The sequence below is a fragment of the Phyllobates terribilis genome, unplaced genomic scaffold, assembly GCF_046119375.1.
Source record: "Phyllobates terribilis strain yellow unplaced genomic scaffold, ASM4611937v1 Scaffold_3__8_contigs__length_932513732, whole genome shotgun sequence".
Lineage (NCBI taxonomy): Eukaryota > Metazoa > Chordata > Amphibia > Anura > Dendrobatidae > Phyllobates > Phyllobates terribilis.
Genome location: NW_027362763.1, coordinates 713,377,140 through 713,402,527, shown reverse-complemented (window position 1 = coordinate 713,402,527; position 25,388 = coordinate 713,377,140).

Sequence of the window (25,388 nt, the reverse complement as noted above, 5' to 3'; positions counted from 1 at the left end):
AAGAAGCTGGGGTTATTAGAGACAGCTGTAGCCCCTGGGCAGCCCCCTTGGTTCTGGTCAAAAAGAAAGACGGCACCATGAGAATGTGCGTGGACTATAGACAAATCAACCGTATCACCCACAGAGACGCATATCTGCTGCCTAGAATAGAGGAGTCTTTAGCCGCACTAAAATCTGCTAACTTCTTTTCTACTTTGGACCTTACTAGCGGGTACTGGCAGGTTCCTGTGGCAGAGGCTGACAAGGAGAAGACCGCCTTCACCACCCCGATGGGACTGAGTGAGTTCAACTGTATGCCTTTCGGGCTCTGCAACGCACCAGGGACCTTCCAGCGGCTGATGGAATGCTGTCTAGGGCACCGAAACTTCGAGACGGTCCTCCTTTACCTGGACTACGTGATCGTCTATTCGAAGACCTACGAGGACCATCTAAAGCACCTGGCCGAGGTGTTCGAAGCCCTGGCAGGCTATGGCCTGAAGGTAAAACCATCGAAGTGTCACCTGCTGAAACCAAAGGTCCAGTACCTAGGGCACGTGGTAAGCGCGGAAGGAGTGGCCCCCGACCCTGACAAGGTCACGGCAATCAAGAGCTGGCCAAGCCCCTCGAACATCAAAGAGGTGAGACAGTTTCTCGGGTTGGTAGGCTACTACCGAAGGTTCATCCCCGGGTTCACTAAGATGGCAGCTCCTATGCAGGACCCCCTGATCGGACAGTCTAAGTCCCGAAGTCAAAAGCCACCCTTCAAGTGGGATAAACCGGAAGAGGAGTCCTTCCGCCAGCTAAAGATGGCCCTCACGGGGGATGAGATCCTGGCCTACCCTGATTACGGCCAGCCTTTCATTCTCCACACAGACGCCAGTAATGTGGGACTGGGAGCCGTACTGTCCCAAAACCAACAGGGCAGAGAACGGGTGATCGCATACGCCAGCCGGAAGCTGAGGCCCACCGAGAGGAACCCGGAGAATTACAGCTCCTTCAAGCTAGAATTCTTGGCGGTGGTGTGGGCCGTGACGGAACGCTTCAAGCATTACCTGGCCTCCGCAAAGTTCACCGTGTACACGGACAACAACCCGTTGACACACCTGGACAATGCAAGACTGGGTGCCCTAGAACAGCGGTGGATGGCCCGTCTCTCCAACTATGACTTCGTGATCAAGTACCGGGCCGGCAAAACCAATGCCAACGCTGACGCCCTATCGAGGATGCCTCACTTACCTGAAGGTGACGAAGACCCAGAAGAGTTGGAGGAGGTAGAACTCCCCGCGTTTCACCGGTATGGAGCCGCTCAATACTCCCACCGCGTGAAGGAGGAGGATCTAACAACTGTGATGATCAATCCCCTACCTCACCACAGCTGGGCCGAGACCCAAGATAGTGACCCTGCCATCCGCCTGGTGAAAGATCTGCTGACCCAGGAAGACGCCCGCATGGATCCAGATGCCCCAGAGGAAGCCAAGCAGCTATGGAAGGAGAAGAGCAAGCTGTTCCTCTACGAAGGCAAGTTGTGCAGAAGGATTGTCAACCACCGGACGCACGAGCTGACCTGGCAAGTCGTGGTCCCAAGGCGGGATTCAGCTATGGTCCTGGGGGCTTACCATGACAGAGCGGGGCACTTCGGTTGGAAGAAACTGGAGTTCCTGCTAAGAGGAAGGTTCTTTTGGGTCGGCATGAGAGGAGCTGTAGAAAAATGTTGCAGAGACTGTGGCCCTTGTCACCTAAGGAGGAAGGACCGTGCCAGCCAGAAGACACCCTTGAGGCCCATCGTCACCACGCAGCCTCTTGAGCTGGTAGCTCTGGACCACGTCAAATTGGCTCCAAGCCGGTCTGGATACCTCTATGCCCTGACAATCGTGGACCACTATTCCCGTTTTCTAGTGGTGGTCCCGGTAAAGGACTTGACAGCCCAAACAGCGGCCAGAGCCTTCCAGCAATATTTCTGCCATCCACACGGGTATCCGGAACAGGTCCTGACAGACCAGGGTCCAGCGTTCGAGGCTGAAATCTTCCAGGAGTTCTGCAACCTCTATGGCTGTAAGAAGATTCGTACAACGCCTTACCACCCCCAAACCAACGGGATGTGTGAGAAGATGAACAATATAGTCATTGATCTCCTGAAGACTTTGCCCCTGGAGGAACGCAGCCTGTGGCCAGAAAAACTGCCGGACCTGATAGACCTATACAACAATATCCCGGTGAATGCTACAAACTGCACCCCGGCTTACCTGATGCGAGCTAGACCAGGTAAGCTGCCCGTAGACCTGGAGATGGGAGTCCTAATACCTGAGGACACCTCCTCGGATGCGGACTGGGATACGGAAAGGCAACTGCAGTACAAGAAGGTACAGGAGAGTGTGGAGAAGAGCCTGGCCCAGGTGAGAGAGAGGCAAGAAAGACTCTTCATTCAACACGCCCCTGCTGGTCCCCTAGAACCTGGTGAGCAAGTCCTAAAGCGAAAAAGAAGGCTACATAAGTTGGACGACCAGTGGGAAAGGGAAACCTACACCGTACTGCAGTCTGATCACGACAACCCGAAGGTGTGCGTGATCACCAAGGACGGAGGAGAAACCACTAGTACCGTCTCCAGAGACCACCTCAAAAGGTGCCCCGAGCAACTCCGTAGCGCAGAAGAGGATCAGAGTGACCTTGAACCCGCAGAGGACAAGGAAGAAATGATCAGCACCGTTCTCGGAGAGTTCCCTCAGTCCTGGACTCGCATAAATAATGCCATAGTGGTACCCGTCCTGCATTTCCTGCAACCGGCACAGCAACAACCAACACCAGAGCCGGAAGGTGAAGAGGAGCAAGCGGTTCCAGAGGCAGAAGAGCTTGTACCAGCAGCCCAGGAGAGTCAACCCTCTGCTGACAGTGAGCCTGCCATGCCTGCGGTAAGCCAAAGGACCCGCAGACAGCTGCCTGCCCTACCTGTACACCCAGCTGGTAGCTGTACCCCTAACGCTAGTGGGGAAAGCCAGGTTGGTCCACCACCAGACAGTGGGCTACGTAGGTCAACCAGGAACACAAAGGGGCAGATACCCGCTCGCTGGAGAATATAGAGTGTACTAACATTGTAAATAACCCTGTTGCCAAATGTTAAAATGTTTGCCAAGTTACATGCATGTTTGGTAATTCTGTGTTTCAGTTTCTTGCAGCTACCGTAAGGACTCAAAGGTTATGGACTTTTTATAACCGGGACCTTGTATGGACTGCGTTCGGAGCCTAACCCAGGAATGAACTAAGACTGTGAAGGACTTGGGGTAGGACAGACCCCCACCTGGTTAAGGCTCCCCGTTGTGCTGGTGATATGGACACCCGGTCACAGGCCACACTGTGACCTTAAGAACTCAGTTTGTGCGTCGTCTGTCTATTAATGTTTTATGGTTATGCATATTGTCTTTGTTTATTGTTTAGTCCCGGAGTACTAAATTTCACTAGGGGGGAATGTGTCACCCTGGCCTGGATGCCACAAGTGTAATTAAAGCTGTGTCTGAGAGCAAGGGGGAGGTTCTCTAGTCAGGGGAACATTACCATGCAATGCCTCCTGTCTCAGGCCAGTAGGGGGAGCAGGCTGCCCCTATAAAAGCTGGTGCTGGGGGCAGGGTTAGAGAGAACTTGAATGCCTGTCTCAGGACTGAGACTTGTCCCAGAGCAGAGCAGGGACAGACAGTTTTGTATTGCACCTAAGAGGAAGTGTGGCAGGAGGAGAGCCACAAGCCAGAGACAAGAAGCGAAGAGAGCCTGTCTTGGCAGATAAAAGACTTACTTTACCAGACTCACAAAAACACTGAACTTCAGGAGGGCAAAGTTTGATCAGCTAAGAGATGCCCTTCACCTTATAGACTGGGATAGTATCTTTAGTAATAGGAGCACGGATAGAAAATGGGAAATTTTCAAAACAGTCCTACATAGTCACTGTAGAAGGTACATACCTTATGGGAATAAAAAGGCTAGGAATAGGAGGAAGCCAATGTGGCTAAATAAGGAAGTCAAGAGGGCAATGAAAAACAAAAAAAGGGCTTTCGGTAAACTTAAACAAGAAGGCAGCGAGGAAGCGCTAATATCTTATAGGGAAAAAAACAAAATCTGTAAGAAACAAATAAGAATAGCAAAAGAGGAGACAGAGAGACTAATTGCCAAGGAAAGTAAAACGAATCGCAAACTGTTCTTTAACTATATAAACAGTAAAAGGATTAAAACTGATGGAGTTGGCCCATTGAAAAATAACCTGGGTAAAATCATAGAGGGCGATGAGGGTAAAGCAAACCTACTCAATAGCTTCTTCTCCACTGTTTTCACAAAAGAAAACAATTTATCGGAGGAAATGCAGAGTGATAAAGTAATCCCTCCGCTAAATATCACACACCTAACCCAGGAGGAAGTTCAGAAACGCCTAAATAATATCAAAATAGACAAGTCACCAGGCCCAGATGGCATACACCCCCGGGTACTAAAAGAATTAAGTAATGTGATAGACAGGCCGCTGTATCTTATATTCAAGCACTCTTTATGGACAGGGACTGTCCCACTAGACTGGCGCCAAGCAAATGTGGTACCAATATTCAAAAAGGGGTCTAAAAGTGACCCTGGGAACTATAGACCAGTAAGCTTAACGTCTGTTGTGGGTAAATTGTTTGAAGGATTTCTTAGAGATGCTATTGTAGAATATCTTAATGATAATAACTGTCTAACTCCATATCAACATGGATTCATGAGGGATCGCTCCTGCCAAACAAACCTGATCGCCTTCTACGAGGAGGTGAGCTCACAGCTGGACCGGGGAGAGTCAGTGGATGTTGTACACCTTGACTTCTCCAAAGTGTTTGATACCGTGCCACACAAAAGGTTGGTATATAAAATGAGAATGCTTGGTCTGGGGGATAATGTGTGCAAGTGGGTAAATAGCTGGCTGAGTGATAGAAAGCAGAGGGTGGTTATCAATGGAGTAAGCTCAGGGTGTGTCAGGGTTACTAGCGGGGTGCCTCAAGGGTCTGTCTTGGGCCCTATATTATTTAATATATTTATTAATGATCTAGTGGAAGGGTTGCATAGTAAAATAGCAATATTTGCAGATGATACTAAACTTTGTAAAGTAGTTAATACAGATGAGGATAGGGCACAGCTACAGGAGGATTTAGATAAATTGGGGAGTTGGGCCAAAAAATGGCAAATGGGGTTCAATGCCGATAAATGTAAGGTCATGCACATGGGAAAGAAAAACAGCAGTCACCCATACATATTAAATGGGAAACCGTTGGGGAAATCTGACATGGAGAAGGACCTGGGCGTCTTGGTTAATAGCAAATTAAATTGGAGTGCCCAGTGTCAGGCAGCAGCTGCGAAGGCAAATAGAGTCATGGCATGCATCAGAAGAGGAATAGGGGCATATGATGAGAACATTGTTCTTCCTCTGTATAAAGCGCTGGTAAGGCCGCACTTAGAATATTGTGCACAGTTCTGGGCTCCGGTGCTCAGGAAAGACATATTGGAGCTAGAGAGGGTACAAAGGAGGGCGACTAAGGTAATAAAGGGAATGGAGGGACTAGAATACCCAGAGAGGTTGTCAAAATTAGGCCTATTTACATTGGAAAAGAGAAGGCTTAGGGGAGACCTCATAAACATGTATAAATACATCAGGGGGCAGTACAGAGATCTCTCCCATGACCTGTTTATACCAAGGATGGTGACAAAGACGAGGGGGCACACTATGCGTCTGGAGGAAAGGAGGTTCCTGCACCAGCATAGAAGGGGATTCTTTACGGTCAGAGCCGTGAGACTCTGGAACTCTCTGGGAAAGGAAGTGGTGATGTCCAACTCACTTAAAGAGTTCAAGAGAGGCCTGGACGCCTTTCTTGAGAACAATAAAATTACATCTTATGCTTTGTTAATTAATCCAGGGATTTAATCTGACTGCCAGATTGGTGTCGGGAAGTGAATTTTTCCTCAATGATGTAAATTGGCCTATACCGCATGTTTTTTTGTTGCCTTCCCCTGGATCAACGCTGCGGAATAGCTGCAGTGCACAAGAAATAGGCTGAACTGGATGGACGCTTGTCTTTTTTCGGCCTTATAAACTATGTAAACTATGTAGACTTTGGTGTCTGAGGCTGGGAGGATTCCACATCCTCCAGCAGATAACCAGTTCGCAAGGGACTGTATATTCCTTGGCCTAAGAAGCCTGGAGGCCCTGACACAACCGAAGGGACCAGTAAAGCCGTACAAGGCTGAGAGCAGAAAGGAACCCACGTCGCAGGCCATACAGGCGAGAATACACGGAAAGCTCGGAAACGTGGGCTGTTACCCTATAGCGAGGAGATAGCCAGAAGGAGCACAGAAAGCACGGTAGGCCTACACCCTCACCCTGACCAGGGCCAATTTCTCCATTGCTCTCAGACATCCAGGTCCCCTCCTAGCTGGGACTGTTTATGGGTCAGTTTACCTGTTTCAGTAAAGACCCTGGACTGCAACCTATTGTCTGTGTGCTCCTTCGCGCCTCCAGCACTACCGGTACTGGGACTCTCGCTACCATCACTCCCACCATCCACTACACTGCCCTGGGGCCGCACTCTTCCCGTGGGGAGTCACACCATCCCAGCTGCACACCTCATCAGCCCCAGCGGTCTGCCTTGCAGCGGCGGTACCTAATGACCGCAAATCCATGGGTGGCGTAGTCGGACATTATCAATAGCACATAACGGACTACCACTGGCCTGACCACCCTGAGCCAAGGAACCGGGTTGCCACTACTACTCCCACCGTTTCCCTAATTGCCCGGATCCGAGTGCCCCACGGCCCAGGGGGCGAGTCACATTCACACACCTCCACCCTACCACCTCAGACCACCAGAGGGAGCCCGTTAAGGATATATATAAAGGGAGGGTGGAGCCAGGCAGCTCAGTTTGAGTTTAGTGTTCAGTGCTCAGTGAGTGAGTAAGAGCAGTCAGACAGAGAGAGTCTGAGAGCGTGCTGACGCTCAGAGAGCAGCGAAGAGGCAGCATGCTGGCTGCTGTGCTTAGGCGAGCCAAGGCCTACAGCACGAGTGAAAGCCTAATGAGGGCCCTGAGTGTGGCGAGAGGAGAAGGAAGAAGAAGCGAGGGGCAGAGGAGCATACCAGGCTCACCCCGAGTTATATACTGGACACCGGGTCCGCGCCTACGCGGTCCCTTTATACCCAGTAGGGACCACCGGAACCCCAGGAGGACTACAGGTCCCAGGTTTACCAAACGCTGACTACAGTACCAGGGCTAGGAGTCACGGAGGCCCCAGCGACCAGGGAGAGTGATCTCCAGCAGAAGGCCCTACTACCAGGTCAGCAGGTGCAAGAGAGAGACAGTAGCCAAGAATAAAGCAACGGATCAGGAGGCCCTATACCAGCTCACTGGGGAGAGTCTAAAAGTGTTCCCTTCATCTGGAGTACCCTGGACCATGCCTGCAGCATCACCAGTAAAGGTACTGAAGCTTACCCCTGCGTGAGTGTCCGTCTTTCCTCCGGGACTGTCCTGCCGTCTCTCACCAGCATCCACCATCTACCCCTACACTGCCCTGGAGCTAGCTCTACCTGTGGAGAGCCACACCATCCCTGCTGCCGTAACACCAGCTCCAGAGGACTGCTCCGCAGCGGCGGCTCCCTTTGGCCGCATTCCACAGGTGGCGTCACGAGAACTTCACAAATCCCCTATAAATAATATCCCCCTTTTCATTGACCGCCCTGGGTCACGGACCGGGCCAGCCACCGTGATATCCCCGCCGTACCAGCATCCATAGGCCCGGCTGCCGAGTACCCCAGGGGGCGCGTCAACCTGCGCTCCGATCCTCTTGTATGAGAGAATCAAATCACAGGTGTGAAGGAGACAGAGAAATTAATTTCTCCATCTCCTCCTTTGCCGGCATCGGCGGAAATCACACTGCACTCGGGTGATATACGAGTGCAGTGCGATGTTTCACACGCACCCATAGTGTTATATGGGTACGTGCAATCCGAATTCCACGTGCAATCGCAGCATGCTGTGTTTTTATTTCAGTCCAATCTCAATCCGTTTGGAGCTGAAACAAAAACCCGCATATGAGCACAGAATCATTGATTGACATTGGACCGAACTCATTCCGATTTTTCGGATTGCATTGGTCCGATTTATTAGCAATTGGGAGCGATCCCTAACAGCACAATGCAGAGCTCTAGGATTCATATTTAAGGGTAAATGCAAGCATTTATTAAACTAACATGTCAGGAGAGATGATGGCTCCATCGTGAATCTTGAGCACATTTTTTCCTAATAATGAGAATTTTGTGTTACATTTTTTAAAAGCTACAATATGTTGTTAATTAATGGTTTTAACTCTTTTCATATGTGACTTGGTTAAGTTTTGCCTTTTGGACTACAAATCTGGCCCTGGATATGTACTGTAAATTCCATGGCATATTGTAATGTTATATTAACATCGCCTGGTACAATGCCAATGTCACAATTCTTAAAGTGGAAGTCAATCTATGGCAAAAATAGACTAATTTTAGGAATTGCATATATGGTAATCCCCTAAAGTAATGTGACGCACCCCTGGGCCTGTGTCGCGCAGCGTTGCGCACGCGGGAGCTTACCCGGAGCCGGATCTGTTGAGGGTTGTAGTCTCGTGGCGGTGACCCGGTCCGTGCCCAGGGAGTCAGACTAAGTGGCGCTGTATTAGGGGTAGATGTTGGATGACTACGCCACCCGTTGAATGCAGCGAAGGAGCTGCCGCTGCAGGGCAGACCGCTGAGGCCGGTGGTAGGATTGTGCAGCGTGATAGTATCACCCCCAACGGGAGGGGTATGGCCTCAGGGCAGCCGACGTGGATGATGGGGTAGCAGGAATCACTCAGAGACGATGCGGTGTAATTCAGGGTCTTTACTGGTGATAAAGATAGACCCTCCCGGAGTACTGGCTAGTGATCGGGGCCTGGTCAGTCCTTGAGCAGATGGGATCTCCCCTGGCCAGGCGGAGTTGTAGGCCTCCCAAACTGACTGTACTCTTCTGGCTACCTTGCTAGAGGCGGGTATAAGTAGCCCACGTCCCTGAGTGTACCGTGTGGTGTTCACCCGTATGGCCGGTGACTCGGGGCCTTCTAGTGGCGTCCGCTCCACGACGGCGGTGCTGGTCCCACGCGTGTGACCGTGCCTTCGGGTTTCTTGGCCAGAGGACCTGAAATCCCCTGCCGGGCGGTTTCTGCTGCTGGGTAAAGATTAGTCCCCACAGCCTCGGACTCCGGGTCCGGTGATAGCTTCTCAGTCAGGGCGAGCTCTGCAGCTGCCAGCCCCTGACTCCTTATAGCACTGCTCCCACAGAGCTCCTGATGTTCTTTTCCTATATCTGCTTCTCTTCTCTGTCTCTACTTCTTCTCTACTCACTAACCCTGCCTCAGCCCTAGGTTTATATAGGGGAAGTTCTTCCCCTCCCAGGACTGGGCAGGAGGTGTGGCATGCATAGGATTCCTGACCAAGAGACCTCCCACCTGCTCTCAGACATAACATTGCTGTTACTGTGGAAACCAGACCCCTGGGGTGCCACATTCCCCCCTAGTGAAATTTAGTACTCCGGGACTAAACATATTTTTAAACATAACAAGGTATAAACAATAATAGTACAATAAGAAAAACATATAAAGATGGTCACGGCGTGTCCGCAACCGGGTGCAGTTTTTGAAGAAAAGCAAGGTGTCCATTTCACCAAAACAGGGAGACGTAACCAGGTAGGGGTCTGTCCTGCCCCGAGTCCTTAACAGTCTTTAGTCCATTCCTAGGTTACGCTCCAACCATGTACAAGGATTCCCGGCAAATCCACCAAGGACTCCTATAAATAACTAGAAACACATAATTATACACAAGCAACAAGAAAAACAGGTAACCACAAATAAAACAGTTTATACACTTCAAATCCTCCAACGTGCGGGTAACTGGCCTCTAGTGGCCCTAGTGGACCTACGGAGCTGACTGTCTAGCCCTGAACTACAGGGTGTAGGAGCTGTCAAGGGTAAACTGGGCAGCTGTCTACCGGCTCTTTGGCTCACTAGGGGTACGGCAGGCTCACTATAAGCAGAGGGTTGATCCTCCTGTTCTGCTTGTGTGGAGTCTTCTGCCTCCTGGACCGGCTGCTCTTCCAGCTCTACCTGTTGCTCCGTAGGCACTTGGGATGCTGGTTGGAGGAACGTGAGGACGGGTACCACAACTGCACCATTGACTTGAGTCCAGGACCGAGGGAAGTCTCCGAGCACAGTACTAACCATATCTTCCCTTTCCTCTACGGGTCGATGGTCTTCTTGTTCCTCTTCAGGGTTCCGTAGCTGTTCAGGACACTTCTTCAGGTGATCCCGGGATACAATGGCTATGGTCTCCCCTCCGTCTTTACTGATGGTACAGACTTTCGGGTTCTCGTGGCTTGAGGGCAGTACGGTGTACGGGTCCTTCTCCCACTGGTCGTCCAACTTGTGGAGCCGTCTTTTCCTCTTCAAGACCTGCTCTCCGGGTACCAGGGGAACAGCGGGAGCATACTGGTTGTAAGTTTTCTCTTGTCTTTCCCTAGCCTGACAGAGACTTCGCTCCATGCTCTCCTGTACTTTCCGGTACTGCTGCTGCCTCTCTGTGTCCCAGTCTGCCTCTGGTGAAGTGTCCTCGGGTGTCAGGACTCCCATTTCCAGGTCAACAGGTAACTTACCAGGTCTCGCCCTCATTAGGTAAGCCGGGGTACAGTTGGTGGAACCTACCGGGATGTGGTTGTATAGGTCCACCAGATCGGGCAGCTTCTCAGGCCACAGACTGCGTTCTTCCAGGGGCAACGTTTTCAGGAGATCCATTACCACCTGGTTCATTTTCTCACAAAGTCCATTAGTTTGCGGATGATAGGGTGTCGTCCTTATCTTCCGGCAGCCATACAGATTGCAGAATTCCTGGAAGACCTCCGCTTCAAAGGCAGGTCCCTGGTCCGTCAGCACTTGGTCCGGGTACCCGTGTGGGCGGCAGAAGTGCTGCTGGAAGGCTCTAGCTGCTGTTTGAGCCGTTAAGTCCTTAACGGGGACGACAACCAAGAACCGGGAGTAATGATCCACAATGGTTAACGCGTAGACGTAGCCACTTCTGCTTGGGGTCAGTTTTACATGATCCAAGGCTACCAGTTCCAACGGCTGCCGGGTGACGATGGACTGCAGGGGAGTCTTCTGGCTGGCACGGTCCTTCCTTCTTAGGTTGCACGGGCCACAGTCTCTGCACCACCTCTCGATGGTTCCCCTCATGCCTACCCAGTGGAACCGCCCACGCAGCAGGAACTCCAGCTTCATCCATCCGAAGTGTCCAGCCCCGTCGTGGTATGCTTCCATCACCATGGCTGCGTCTCTCCGTGGCACCACTACTTGCCAGATTAGTTAATGCGTCCGGGAGTTAACCATTCTGCGGCACAACTTCCCCTTGTAAAGGAACAGTCGACTCTTCTCAGCCCACAGTTGCTTGGCTTCCTCCGGAGCGTCTGGGTCAAGGCGAGCCTCTGGCCGAGTCAGCATCTCCTTCACCAGCCGGACGGCAGGGTCACTGTCTTGCGTTTCCTCCCAGTTGTAGTGAGGCAAGGGGTTAAACGTAGCGGCTTGCTTACTCCTTACCCGATGGGAAAACTAGATAGTCCCATGAAGGTGGAACGCGGGGAGTTCGACTTCTTCCAGTCCCTCTGGATCTTCTCCTACGTCCGGTAGGTTTGGCATCCTGGACAGGGCGTCCGCGTTGGTATTGGAGCGTCCTGCCCGGTATTTGATTGTGAACTCGTAATTGGACAGACGGGCCATCCATCTCTGCTCTAGGGCACCGAGTCTTGCCGTGTCCAGGTGGGTCAACGGGTTGTTATCCGTGTACACGGTGAACCGGGAAGAAGCGAGGTAGTGCTTAAAGCGTTCGGTGACTGCCCACACCACTGCCAGGAACTCTAGCTTAAATGAGCTGTAATTCTCAGGGTTTCTTTCGGTGGATCGCAGTTTTCGGCTAGCGTAAGCGATTACTCGTTCTTTCCCCTGCTGGATCTGGGACAGTACGGCTCCTAGCCCGATGTTACTTGCGTCGGTGTAGAGGATAAAGGGCTGGCTGTAATCAGGGTACGCCAGGATTTCATCCCCCGTGAGGGCCATCTTCAGCTGGCGGAAGGACTCTTCTTCTAACTTCTCCCATTTGAAGGGCGGCTTCTGGTTCTTGGCCTTCCGGGACTGGCCTATCAGGAGGTCCTGCATAGGAGCTGCCTTTTTGGTGAAACCGGGGATGAATCTGCGGTAATAGCCTACCAACCCGAGGAACTGCCGCACTTCCTTTACACTGGAGGGACTTGGCCAATCCTTAATTGCGGTGATCTTATCAGGGTCGGGAGCCACTCCGTCAGCGCTCACCACGTGTCCCAGGTACTGCACCTTTGGTTTCAAGAGGTGACACTTGGAGGGTTTTACCTTTAAGCCGTAGCTTGCCAGAGCTTCGAACACTTCCGCCAGGTGTTTCAGGTGGTCCTCATAAGTCTTGGAATATACGATGACATCGTCCAGGTACAACAGGACCGTCTCGAAGTTTCTGTGGCCCAGACAGCACTCCATTAATCGTTGGAAGGTTCCCGGTGCGTTGCAGAGTCCGAACGGCATACAGGTAAACTCGCTAAGTCCCATCGGGGTGGTGAATGCGGTCTTCTCCCGGTCCGCCTCTGCTACAGGAACCTGCCAGTACCCGCTAGTGAGATCCAAGGTAGAGAAGAAGTTAGCAGATCTTAAAGCAGCCAAAGACTCCTCTATCCTTGGTAAGGGGTACGCATCCTTGTTTGTGATACGGTTAATTTTCCGGTAATCTACACACATCCTCATGGTGTTGTCTTTCTTTTTGACTAAGACTAGTGGAGCTGCCCAGGGGCTACAGCTATCCCTGATCACCCCAGCCTCCTTCATGTCCCTAAGCATCCCCTTGGCGTGTTGGTAGTGTGCAGGGGGTACGGGTCGATACCTCTCTTTTATGGGAGGATGGTCTCCCGTGGGGATGTGGTGTTCTACCCCCTTGACTCGCCCGAAGTCTAACGGGTGTTTACTAAACACTCTCTCGTACTCTTGAACCACCCGATAGACTCCCTGTTTCTGGTGTGAGGGAGTGGAGTCAGTACCCAAATGTAGTTGCTGACACCAGTCCTCCATTGTTTCCTTAGAGCCGTTACCTTCCTCCGGGGAAGATGGAGGCAAGGGTTCTACGGACTGTATGGAATTTTGATTGATGGTATACAATTTGGCTAGCGTGGCATACCGGGGCAGGTACACTTCCCTCTTCCCGATATTTATTATGCGAACGGGCACCCTCCCATGGCGTACATTGACCACCCCCCGTGCTGTCAAAATGGTGGGCCTACTGTCTGAGTAAACTGGTTCTACCATTGCCTGGTAATCTCTACCTCTCAGACCAATAGCTGCCCGGCACCAAATCATCATTTCACTTTTTGGGGGCATGGCAATAGGAAAAGGGTCACACATTCTTACGCTACCAATCTCACCACCGGAGAGTTCTATCTGTTGCCGTCGCATCAGTGCCCGGATCTCTTTCTGGAGCACTCGCTGCTGGCCGGAGCTGGCGTTCTTGGCAACCTGTTGTAAAAGGAAAATCACCTCTGCAAGACAATTTTCAATTACATTAGTTCCTAGAGTTATCTTTGGGTGACTCTCGTGTTTGTCAATGTCTACAATGATCAGTCCCTGTGCTGCCAGTTCGACCCTACCGATTTTAATGGTCACCTCTTTAAATCCAATCTGTGGCACGGGCTGACCATTGCTGGCGATGATACTCAAGTCGTCGTCAGGGTAGCGGGTGATATCCGAGTCATTCCAGTACTGCTTGAAGAGCACGTACGGGATAGTGGTAACCTGTGACCCGGTGTCCAGTAGGGCACTCATGGGGATGCCATCCAGTACCACGGGCAAGACTGGACGTCCTCCCACATATTTGTCGCGCCAGTTCGATGGGCCTGATGATCTTTTTCCTGGGGTTTGGCCCTCTACCCCAGGTTGTGCCAGTTTAAAGGACAGTACCTTGCCATATGTCCGGGTTGATTGCAGCAGCGGCAGATGGGTTGTCCGTCCTCGTTGTATCGGTCGCTGGGTCTTCCTCTGGCCGGTGGGGTCCTCCTTGTTCGACGCCACGGGATGTCCTCCGGTCCGGATGCCAGCTGGATCTTCCCTGGAGTGGAAACCTGTAAAGACTGCACAGTTCGGGTTAGCGCGGCAACGCTTTTAGCTAGCTCTTGGACCTGATGGTGCAGGTCTGGAGCCGGGTCATTGTTCAAAGCCTGCGCATCAGCTCCCACAGGCCCTGCCGACAAGGGTGCCGCCTCCTGGTGGTAAGTGGTAGTGGGGCGTCTGTGGGTCACAACGCCACCTGGTGCCGGTTCTCGGAGCACCCGGATGGCTCTGTCCTTGAACTGTGCAAATCCCAGATGAGGGTCCTGTAAGGCCATTGCCCGCAACTGGGTTCGGTGGGCATTGCAATATAAACCCTCTATAAATTGTTCAGTCAACAGCCTGTCCTCGTCTCCCACGCCGTCAGGGTCGGTCTGCTTAATGGATCTCAGGGCCTCTTGTAGGTTCAGGGCATAGTCCCTTATACTCTCATGTGCCCGCTGTTTGCACCCGTAGAATCTAAGCTTGATCTCGGCTGAGGTGCGGGTATCAAAGGTGTCCCTCAGCCGGGTTAGTATCTCTGCGACAGTCCTCCTCCCAGGTGGCCAGGACTTTACCTCCCTTTGGGCTGCCCCGGTTAATTGGGCCACCAGGATGCTCACTTTTTGCTCCTCTGTGAGGGGATACACCTGGAAGAGGCTATCCAGCTTTTCTCTAAAGTCATGCAGGGTATGTGACTCCCCTGAGTACTGGGGTAGCCAGGCTGCCCCTGGGATATAGGGCATGGTGAAAGGCATGACCGCAACAGCGGTGGCGCTGGCGGGGGTTGAAGCGGTGAAGCTCTCCTCCGTATCCGACATCCTTCTCCCCCCTAGTGGACCGTGGCCTACCTTGCGATGATCCTCTTCCGTAGGCCGCGGCTCCGCAGTGGATCGTCAGGGTTGAGGACCTTCCGTCGCGCTCCTGTGACGTCGGCGTCTGCTGGGCTCCTTCCAGGACCTTACGCAACGTCCGGACGTGAGGCGGGGCTTCAGTTCTCGCGCGCTTTCGGAGTCCACGCCCCTCTTCTTCCCGCGCGGCGTCTTCAAGATGGCGTCCAACGGCGGGAAAACTCCACGGATGGCGGGAAGAAGGCAGAAGATGGCGCCAGATGGCGGGAAAACTTCGCGGATGGCGGGAAGAAGACAGAAGATGGCGCCGGATGGCGGGAATCTTCACCACTGGTAAGTTTGAACAGTCTTTTTCAGGCACGCAGTACCCGGTGGTTGCGGGCACGAGATCCTGCCGACTACGCCAAAAGTTGACGCACCCCTGGGCCTGTGTCGCGCAGCGTTGCGCACGCGGGAGCTTACCCGGAGCCGGATCTGTTGAGGGTTGTAGTCTCGTGGCGGTGACCCGGTCCGTGCCCAGGGAGTCAGACTAAGTGGCGCTGTATTAGCGGTAGATGTTGGACGACTACGCCACCCGTTGAATGCAGCGAAGGAGCTGCCGCTGCAGGGCAGACCGCTGAGGCCGGTGGTAGGATTGTGCAGCGTGATAGTATCACCCCCAACGGGAGGGGTATGGCCTCAGGGCAGCCGACGTGGATGATGGGGTAGCAGGAATCACTCAGAGACGATGCGGTGTAATTCAGGGTCTTTACTGGTGATAAAGATAGACCCTCCCGGAGTACTGGCTAGCGATCGGGGCCTGGTCAGTCCTTGAGCAGATGGGATCTCCCCTGGCCAGGCGGAGTTGTAGGCCTCCCAAACTGACTGTACTCTTCTGGCTACCTTGCTAGAGGTGGGTATAAGTAGCCCACGTCCCTGAGTGTACCGTGTGGTGCTCACCCGTATGGCCGGTGACTCGGGGCCTTCTAGTGGCGTCCGCTCCACGACGGCGGTGCTGGTCCCACGCGTGTGACCGTGCCTTCGGGTTTCTTGGCCAGAGGACCTGAAATCCCCTGCCGGGCGGTTTCTGCTGCTGGGTAAAGATTAGTCCCCACAGCCTCGGACTCCGGGTCCGGTGATAGCTTCTCAGTCAGGGCGAGCTCTGCAGCTGCCAGCCCCTGACTCCTTATAGCACTGCTCCCACAGAGCTCCTGATGTTCTTTTCCTATATCTGCTTGTCTTCTCTGTCTCTACTTCTTCTCTACTCACTAACCCTGCCTCAGCCCTAGGTTTATATAGGGGAAGTCCTTCCCCTCCCAGGACTGGGCAGGAGGTGTGGCATGCATAGGATTCCTGACCAAGAGACCTCCCACCTGCTCTCAGACATAACATTGCTGTTACTGTGGAAACCAGACCCCTGGGGTGCCTCAAATGCATCTGCTTTTTTTTAAAACATGGAAGCAATAATAATAGTACAGGGAACCTAGAGAAAGTCACATTTCTGCAACGTCCTCATCTGCCTATTGACAGATACATACAGGACTGAGTCTGGTTTGGTTGGGTTGAACCATTTCATATAGGATTGGTACGTGTCTGCTGCAGCCAATTACTGGTCACACGTCCATCTGGACTGAGCAGGAAACAGAGTGTAAAATAAGAGCGGTGGAGCATCAGTAAGTATAATGCATTTTATTATTTTACTGGTTTTAATCAGTACTGAACAACCCCTGTGATGATTAAGCAGAGTAGACGCACTCTGCCCGATCATAGTAGGAACTGTGCAGTTTTTCAGTAGCTGCACAGTTCCCTTTAGCACCCTTCACTCATTTCTAAGATCAGTGCAGGGAGCAAACAGGAAGCTGATCATCAGTTTTTAACTTCCTGCTACAGACATTGGAGTCACCAGAAGGTAGTGTCGGGGAAAGTGTGAGAAGGATGTTGACCATGGGCAACTGTCTGTGAAAAGGGGCATGGGGAGCAGTCAGTGTACCCAACACTATTGGCCCAAGTCATTTAGACTGGAATTTTGTATGTCAGTGTGGCGTCCTGCTATGCACTGGTGCCACAGAACCCAGAAGGGTGCATGGATGGACTTCTCCACAAGAGGCCCTCAAACATTCACACACCTCCACCCTACCACCTCAGACCAGCAGAGGGAGCCCGTCAGGGATTATATAATGGAGGGTGGAGCGAGGCAGTTAGTTAGTGAGTAGTTAGTCTCTCAGACTGAGAGAGAGCGTGCTGACGCTCAGAGAGCAGCGAAAAGGCAGCACGCTGGCTGCTGTGCTTAGGCGAGCCAAGGCCTACAGCACGAGTGAAGGCCTAGTGAGGGCCCTGACTGTGGCCGAAGGCGAGAGGAGAAGGAAGAAGTAGCGAGGGGGCAGAGGAGCATACCAGACTCACCCAGAGATATATACCGGACACCGGGTCCGCGCCTACGGGGTCCCTTATACCCAGTAGGAACCACCGGAACCCCTGGAGGACTACAGGTCCCAGATTTACCAAACGCTGACTACAGTACCAGGGCTAGGAGTCACGGAGGCCCCAGCGACCAGGGAGAGTGATCTCTAAGAGAAGGCCCTACCACCAGGTCAGCAGGTGCAAGAGAGAGACAGTAACCAAGCTAGGCCTAGCTCCAGGCAGGTCAGAAGCTTAGCGAGTAAAGCCACGGAACAGGAGGCCCTATACCCGCTCACTAGGGAGAGTCCAAAAGTGCGCCCTTCGTCCGGAGTACCCTGGACCGTGCCTGCATCTTCACCAGTAAAGGTACTGAAGCTTACCCCGTGTGAGTGTCCGTCTTTCTTCCTGGACCATCCTGCCGTCTCTCTCCCCTGCACCACCACCCATTACATCCCACGCTGCCCTGAGGCCTGCTCCACCTGTGGGGAGCCCTACCATCTGCCTCAGAGGACTGCTCTTCAGCGGCGGCCCCCCTTTTGCCGCATTCCACAGGTGGCGTCATGAACTTTCCAAATTCCCTATAAATAATTCCCTTTTTTATTGACCGCCCTGGGTCACGGACCGGGCCAGCCACCGTGATATTCCCGCCATACCGGCATCCATAGGCCCGGCTGCCGAGTACCCCATGGCCCTGGTGGCGCGTCATCAGTCTTTCTGAAGGTAAGACTGGAATAAGATGCACCGAATTCACTAAAGGGGTTGTCCTGCCTTAGGCTACAAGTCTGCAGGCACAATATGTGTCTGTAGAATTGTGCATCTGTACATCACGCGCACTGCATGCTGTCAGGATTCTCCAGTACCAATACCGGGAGCAGTTGGTGCATGACCGCAAGTTTATTATTTGCATGCATGCGGTCATGTGCCGACTAGACGTGTGTAGCCTCAATTAACAAAAGTGAATTGAGCGAGTCCAGATATAGTCTAGTCTGAATGTGTTTTGAAGTATGCAAATCTCACACTTGCAGGCACATGACCTCTCACATCGGAGAATCCTAACAGCGCGCAGTGTGCGTGATGTGGGGACTCACAAGTGCGTAGCCAAAAATGTTACTTCAGCCAGCAGCCACTGACCATTTTTGTGGCATTTGTGCCCTCATCCAGCCCCAGCTTTGCCTACTTTGATGGAGCTAGCCAGGGTTGGGGTAAAAAATTCCAAAAGTCGCAAAGATTTTGTGCAACTTCGGTTTGTGTGAAAATTTTGCAACAGTTCAAGTAGCTTTCTGCCAAACACACCTTGTTGAATCGTGAGCTGTTTGTAACATTTATCCTTTTTCTGCCCTAGCTCACCAGGGATGATGACATTACCCTCTTTACTGCTCTGGATCCCACGTATGTTACATGAAACCCAGTTATGGATCTACAACAATATTCTTTTGTTGCAGTGTTGTACTGCCCAATTATGAAGAAACAGAGTGTAAGAGGACTTGGGAATCATACAGTATTGTATTGTCATTGTGTTGTTGCTGTTACACTGCTATGCAATCAGGTTTGTCCTTTAGAAGTTTGTCCTGTCTCTCTCCTTGTAGTCCAGCTCTGATGTAAGTAACACCTCCCTTCTTCTCCAGTTAGTGTATGTCAGCCATGTTAAGAGGTTGATATCTGCACATCTCTGGTTCAGAATCATCTTTTTACCTACATCAATTGCATAATACAAGAGTTCAACTTCACAATAAACTTCTACAACCTTCATACGGGCCTCTGCAGTCGAGTTAAGCTATCTGGTTAATCACTTTGGGTGAGTACTGGTCAATACTGACATCAATAGAAACACTGTCTCAAGAGCCCCATGCTCACAGCCTAGTTATGGAGACCAAGTAGGGCTTAAGATGGGTTTGTTATGCTCTTACAAATATTATGGACATGAACCCCCCCCCCCATTGTTGCATGCTGAAATGTTCAGGATTGAGCAAACCATGACTTGTTTGCTATGGGTTACCGTTAATTATGTTGTGGTGGAGATGAAACATTACCTAAATTGCTGATTCACTGTACTAATGCCATGCTAATATTAACACAGTATTAATAGTAGTATGCTGTTATAAGTTATGCTAAGTTCTTTGCTATGACTTGACCACATGTTTGCTGCGGCAGCTGTGCAATAGACATAGTGAAGTTTCGCATGTGTGAGAAGGGGAATCACTGAAGTGTGAAATGATCTGGGTCTAACACATGCTGATAGGGTGATAATGAGCAGCAGGAGTGATTAATGCAGAGCATAAATAATTAACACACTGAGCTGCTGTGTGACCTGCTGGATACTGGGGAGTGTAGAGTTAGAAATAGCAAGTGTGCTTACACCACATGGGTGAGAACAGAGAGCTAGTGTCTCCTGGATTGTTTTTTTTTACTGCTATAGGGAGCAGATTTTCAGGGAGGCAGAACTAGTAAGGGATAAATGCCAAGAAGACAGGGACGTAACAATTGTGTTAGTAGAGAGTGCGTCTGCGACAAGGCCCATGCGGGAGGGGGGCCTGCTGCCACTAGAGCCTACTTCATCTGGATGTGCATCTGAGGACACTCATTCAGCTGAAGTGTATTGTGGTGCAGGGACCCTCCGTCTCCATGCACTGCAATACAAGCTGCGAGCCAATCAGAGTCCGGCAGCTGATGTCGGCGTTCAGTGACAAGTGATGCATGGCAGTGACGTCATGCACTGCCTGTGCCAGAGCACTGAAGTGAGCTGCCGGCTACAGAAGAGGATGCCGCATGTCATGAAAGCGGAGGAAGTTAAAAAGAATTGTTTATTTATGTTTTGGGAAACAGAATGGACATTCAACAAAGAAAGAGATTCAGGAAGTGGGTTATTATGCAAAAAAGGATGGGGGCCATTATACCAGAATGGGGGTCATTATACCAGGAAGGGGCCCATGATGGGGGACGTTGTTACAGGAAGGGGCCAGGATGGAGGACATTATTACAGAAAGAGGCCAGGACTGAGGGCATTATTGCTGGAAGGGAATAAGATGGGGGACATTATTACAGAAAGGGGTCAGGATGGGGGACATTACAGGAAGATGGCATGAGTGGGATAGTGTTACATGTATGTCTCTATAGGATACAGAACACTTAACCTACTAAAGAAAACATGAATATGACCAAAAATCACCATAAAACATAATGAGCTTTATTAGTACACAGTATAAAAACATAGAAAACAAAAATAAGAACATAAGAAATAATCCACACAATGTAAAGGAAAAAAAGGGCAGAGGTGGCACAGCAAATCAAGAACCACAGATTAAACCAAAGTTGAAAATAACTGTATAGGGTAGGAGAAATATACACTGCTCAAAAAATAAAGGGAACACTTAAACAACAGAATATAACTCCAAGAAAATCAAACTTCTGTGAAATCAAACTGTCCACTTAGGAAGCAACGCTGATTGACAATCAATTTCACATGCTGTTGTGCAAATGGAATAGACAATAGATGGAAATTATTGGCAATTATCAAGACACCCTCAATAAAGGAGTGGTTCTGCAGGTGGGGACCACAGACCACATCTCAGTACCAATGCTTTCTGGCTGATGTTTTGGTCACTTTTGAATGCTGCTTGTGCTTTCACACTCGTGGTAGCATGAGACGGACACTACAACCCACAGAAGTTGCTCAGGTAGTGCAGCTCATCCAGGATGGCACATCAATGCGATCTATGGCAAGAAGTTTGCTGTGTCTGTCAGCGCAGTGTCCAGAGGCTGGAGGCGCTACCAGGAGACAGGCCAGTACACTAGGAGATGTGGATGGGGCCGTAGGAGGGCAACAAACCAGCAGGACCGCTACCTCCGCCTTTGTGCAAGGAGGAACAGGAGGAGCACTGCCAGAGCCCTGCAAAATGACCTCCAGCAGGCCACAAATGTGCATGTGTCTGCACAAATGGTTAGAAACCGACTCCATTAGGGTGGTATGAGGGCCCGACGTCCACAGATGGGGGTTGTGCTCACAGCCCAACATCGTGCAGGACGCTTGACATTTGCCACAGAACAACAGGATTGGCAAAGTCGCCACTGGCGCCCTGTGCTCTTCACAGATGAAAGCTGGTTCACACTGAGCACATGTGACAGATGTGACAGAGTCTGGAGACGCCGTGGAGAGCGATCTGCTGCCTGAAACATCCTTCAGCTTGACCGGTTTGGCAGTGGGTCAGTAATGGTGTGGGGTGGCATTTCTTTGGAGGGCCGAACAGCCCTCCATTTGCTCGTCAGAGGTAGCCTGACTGCCATTAGGTACCGAGATGAGATCCTCAGACCCCTTGTGAGACCATATGCTGGTACGGTTGGCCCTGGGTTCCTCCTAATGCAGGAAAATGCCAGACCTCATGTGGCTGGAGTGTGTCAGCAGTTCCTGCAAGATGAAGGCATTGAAGCTATAGACTGGCCCGCCCGTTCCCCAGATCGGAATTCGATTGAGCACATCTGGGACATCATGTCTCGCTCCATCCACCAACATTGCGTTGCACCACAGACTGTCCAGGAGTTGGCGGATGCTTTAGTCCTGGTCTGGGAGGAGGTCCCACAGGAGACCATCCGCAACCTCATCAGAAGCATGCCCAGGCGTTGTAGGGAGGTCATACAGGCACATGGAGGCCACACACAATACTGAGCCTCATTTTGACTTGTTTTAAGGACATTACATCAAAGTTGGATCAGCCTGTAGTGTGTTTTTCCACTTTAATTTTGGGGGTGACTACAAATCCAGGCCTCCATTGGTTAATAAATTTGATTTCGTTTGATGATTTTTGTGTGATTTTGTTGTACAACTTTGTACAGAACAAAGTATTCAATGAGAATATTTCATTCATTCAGATCTAGAATGTGTTATTTGAGTGTTCCCTTTATTTTTTTGAGCAGTGTATATATGTGACACCAGGGACAAGAATACATATATACAAGTGTAGAAAGTACAGAGCAAAAAGTAAGCATGCTGTAGATCTAATAGTCGATAGTGGCAGCCATACTAATGAAAGCAGATATATGGTAAAACCATATACTTATATAATACTGAATCAGATATAATAATTCCAACCAGAAGTAAGGGGGAAGTCAAGATGCTCAGACAGCCTGATGCACGTTTCACACAATGCGCTTCATCAGGAGATGCATGTTGAGACTATTAGATCTATAATTACTTTTTGCTCTGTACTTATTGCACTTGCATATATGTATTTTTGCCCTTGACTGGTGTTACTCATACATATATACAGTATATATATATATATATATATATATATATATATATACAGTATATATATATGTATATACAGTATATATAGATATACTGTATATCCCACCATATACATGTGGCACCCCAGAGGGTCTGGTTGCCACAGTGGTAGTAATACCATGTCTGGGAGCAAAACAGGAGTTTCCTGGTCAGGAACACACATCATGCAACACCTCCTGCCCCAGACCAGAAAGTGGAGGATCCTGCCCTATATAACTGGATCTGGAGGCGGGGTTAAGGGAGTCTAGTGTCAGGAGTCTGATAGGACACAGGAGCAAGGAGCTGAGGACTGGAGCTGGCAGAGCTCGTCCTGGCCAGAGTACATACAGAGGACCGGACACCGGAGTCCTAGGCTGTGGGACCCTTCAGGCCCAGAAGCAGATACCGCAGGGCAGGGGATTTCAGGTCTCCTGGCCCAACAGAAGCCCGGAGGCTCAGCCACACGAAAGGACCAGTACCGCCACAGAGGAGCGAGGAATACACGGGATCCGAGTCGCCAGCCATACGGGTGAGCACAGCATGTCACACTCAGGGACGTGGGCTACAACACGACTATAAGCGGGATAGCCAAAGAGTACAGTTAGAACGGCAGGCCTACAACTCCACCTGGCCAGGGGAATTCTAGGATTGCTCCCAGACTGACCAGGCCCTCATCCCTAGCAAGTACTCAGTTGGAGCATATATATTTGTGACGCGCCCCCTGGGCCTGTGCTGCTGCTGGGGAACCCGGAACCGGGCCTGTTGTAGAATGCTGGGGGTTGTAGTCTCCGTGTGGCGGTGACCCGGTCCGTGCCCAGGGTGGTCAAACCAGTGGCAGTCTATTTGTATGGTAATAAGTGTCCGACTACGCCACCCGTGGATTGCGGTCAGTGGGGACCGCCGCTGCGCTGCCGACCGCTGAGGCTGATGTTGGTTGCGCAGCCGAGTATGGGATGACTCCCCACGGGAGGAGTAATTGCCTCAGGGCAGCTAATGTGAGAGATGATGGGAGTGATGGTGTGAGGGTCCCAGTGCTGATGGTGCTGGTGCGACAAGGAATCACAGAGACGTGTGGTGCAGTTCAGGGTCTTTACTGATGGTACAAGGCAGACCCTCCCGGGAGTACTGGCTAGTATAAGGGGCCTGGTCAGTCTGCGAGCAAGCAGGAGTTCCCCTGGCCAGGTGGAGTTGTAGGCCTCCCCGTTAATCTGCACTCTTCCTGGCTACCTTGCTGTCAGCGGTTACAAGTATCCCACGTCCCTGAGTATACCGTGTGGTGCTCACCCGTATGGCTGGTGACTTGGGGCCTTCTGTTAGCCTCCGCTCCTGGATGGCGGCGCTGGTCCCTTCTCTGTGACTGAGCCTCCGGGCTTCTATGGCCAGAGGACCTGGAATCCCCTGCCGGCTGGTTTCTGCTGCTGGGTGTATATCAGTCCCCACAGCCTCGGACTCCTGTGTCCGGCTTTAGTATCTTCGTCCAGGGCGAACTCTGCTCAGCTCCAGCCCCTGGACTTCTGCTACTGCTCCTCCAGAGCTCCTGGTCTTACTTTCCCTCTCCAGACTCTGACTGCTCTGCTTGTTCTGCAGGCTCTGTCTCTGTCTGCAGCTTCACTCACTAATCCCGCCCCAGACCCAGTTTATAAGGGCAGATTCCTCCCCTCCCAGATCTGGGTGGGCCGTGTTGCATGTTTAGGGATCCTGACCAGAGAAACCTCCCACTTGCTCTCAGACATAATATCTCTATTACTGCGGCAACCAGACCCCTGGGGTGTCGCATTCCCCCCTAGTAAATTTTAGTACTCCGGGACTAAACACATTTTTTTAAGGAAACATAAATACAAGGTATAACAATAATACAATAACATATTCACAAGAAACTTTAGTCTGTAGAGGTCACGGCGTTTCCGTGACCGGGTGTCCATATCACCCAAGGTGAAGTTTACGAAACAAAGGGGGTGTCCATGTCACCCAAGGTGAAACTTTAAGCGAAGTAGGGGACCTGTCCAAAGCAAACCCCTTGCGTTGTCCTTGGGCGTGGCTGCAAGGGTAGACTAACTACTTTGGGCCGCAAGTAGGCCACGCCAGACAGGTTTTCTCTTCTGCGACCGTCTTCGCAAGAGGCACCAAGGTGCAACTATCTACAAAACTGTTCCGGTTATCCAGTGTCCATAACCTGTTAGTCCAAATAAATCTGCAGGGTAACTGAGAAACATAATTAGTAACAGGCAACAAACATAAACCATAAACATTTTTCAATAAACAGTCAACTCTACAGTGCATTGGTTTAGATTCTCCAGTGAGCGGGCATCTGACCTCTAGTGACTCTAGTGGACCTACGGAGCACACTAACTGGTTCTGCACTACAGGGTGTAGGAGGTGTTATGGGCAAGCTGGGCAGCTTTCTGCGCACTCTTTGGCTCACTAGGGGCACGGCAGGCTCACTACTAGCAGAGGGTTGATCCTCCTGTACTGCTGGTGTGGACTCTTCTGCCTCTTGGGCCGGCTGCTCTTCCAGCTCTACCGGTTCCTCTGTAGGCACTTGCGGGGCTGGCTGGAGAAAGGTGAGGACGGGTATCACAACAGCGCCGTTTACTTGTGTCCAAGACCGGTGAAAGTCTCCGAGTACGGTACTGATCATTTCTTCCCTTTCCTCTGCGGGTTGAGGGTTTTCTTGATCTTCTTCAGGGCTTTGCAGCTGCTCGGGACACTTCTTCAGGTGGTCTCTGGAG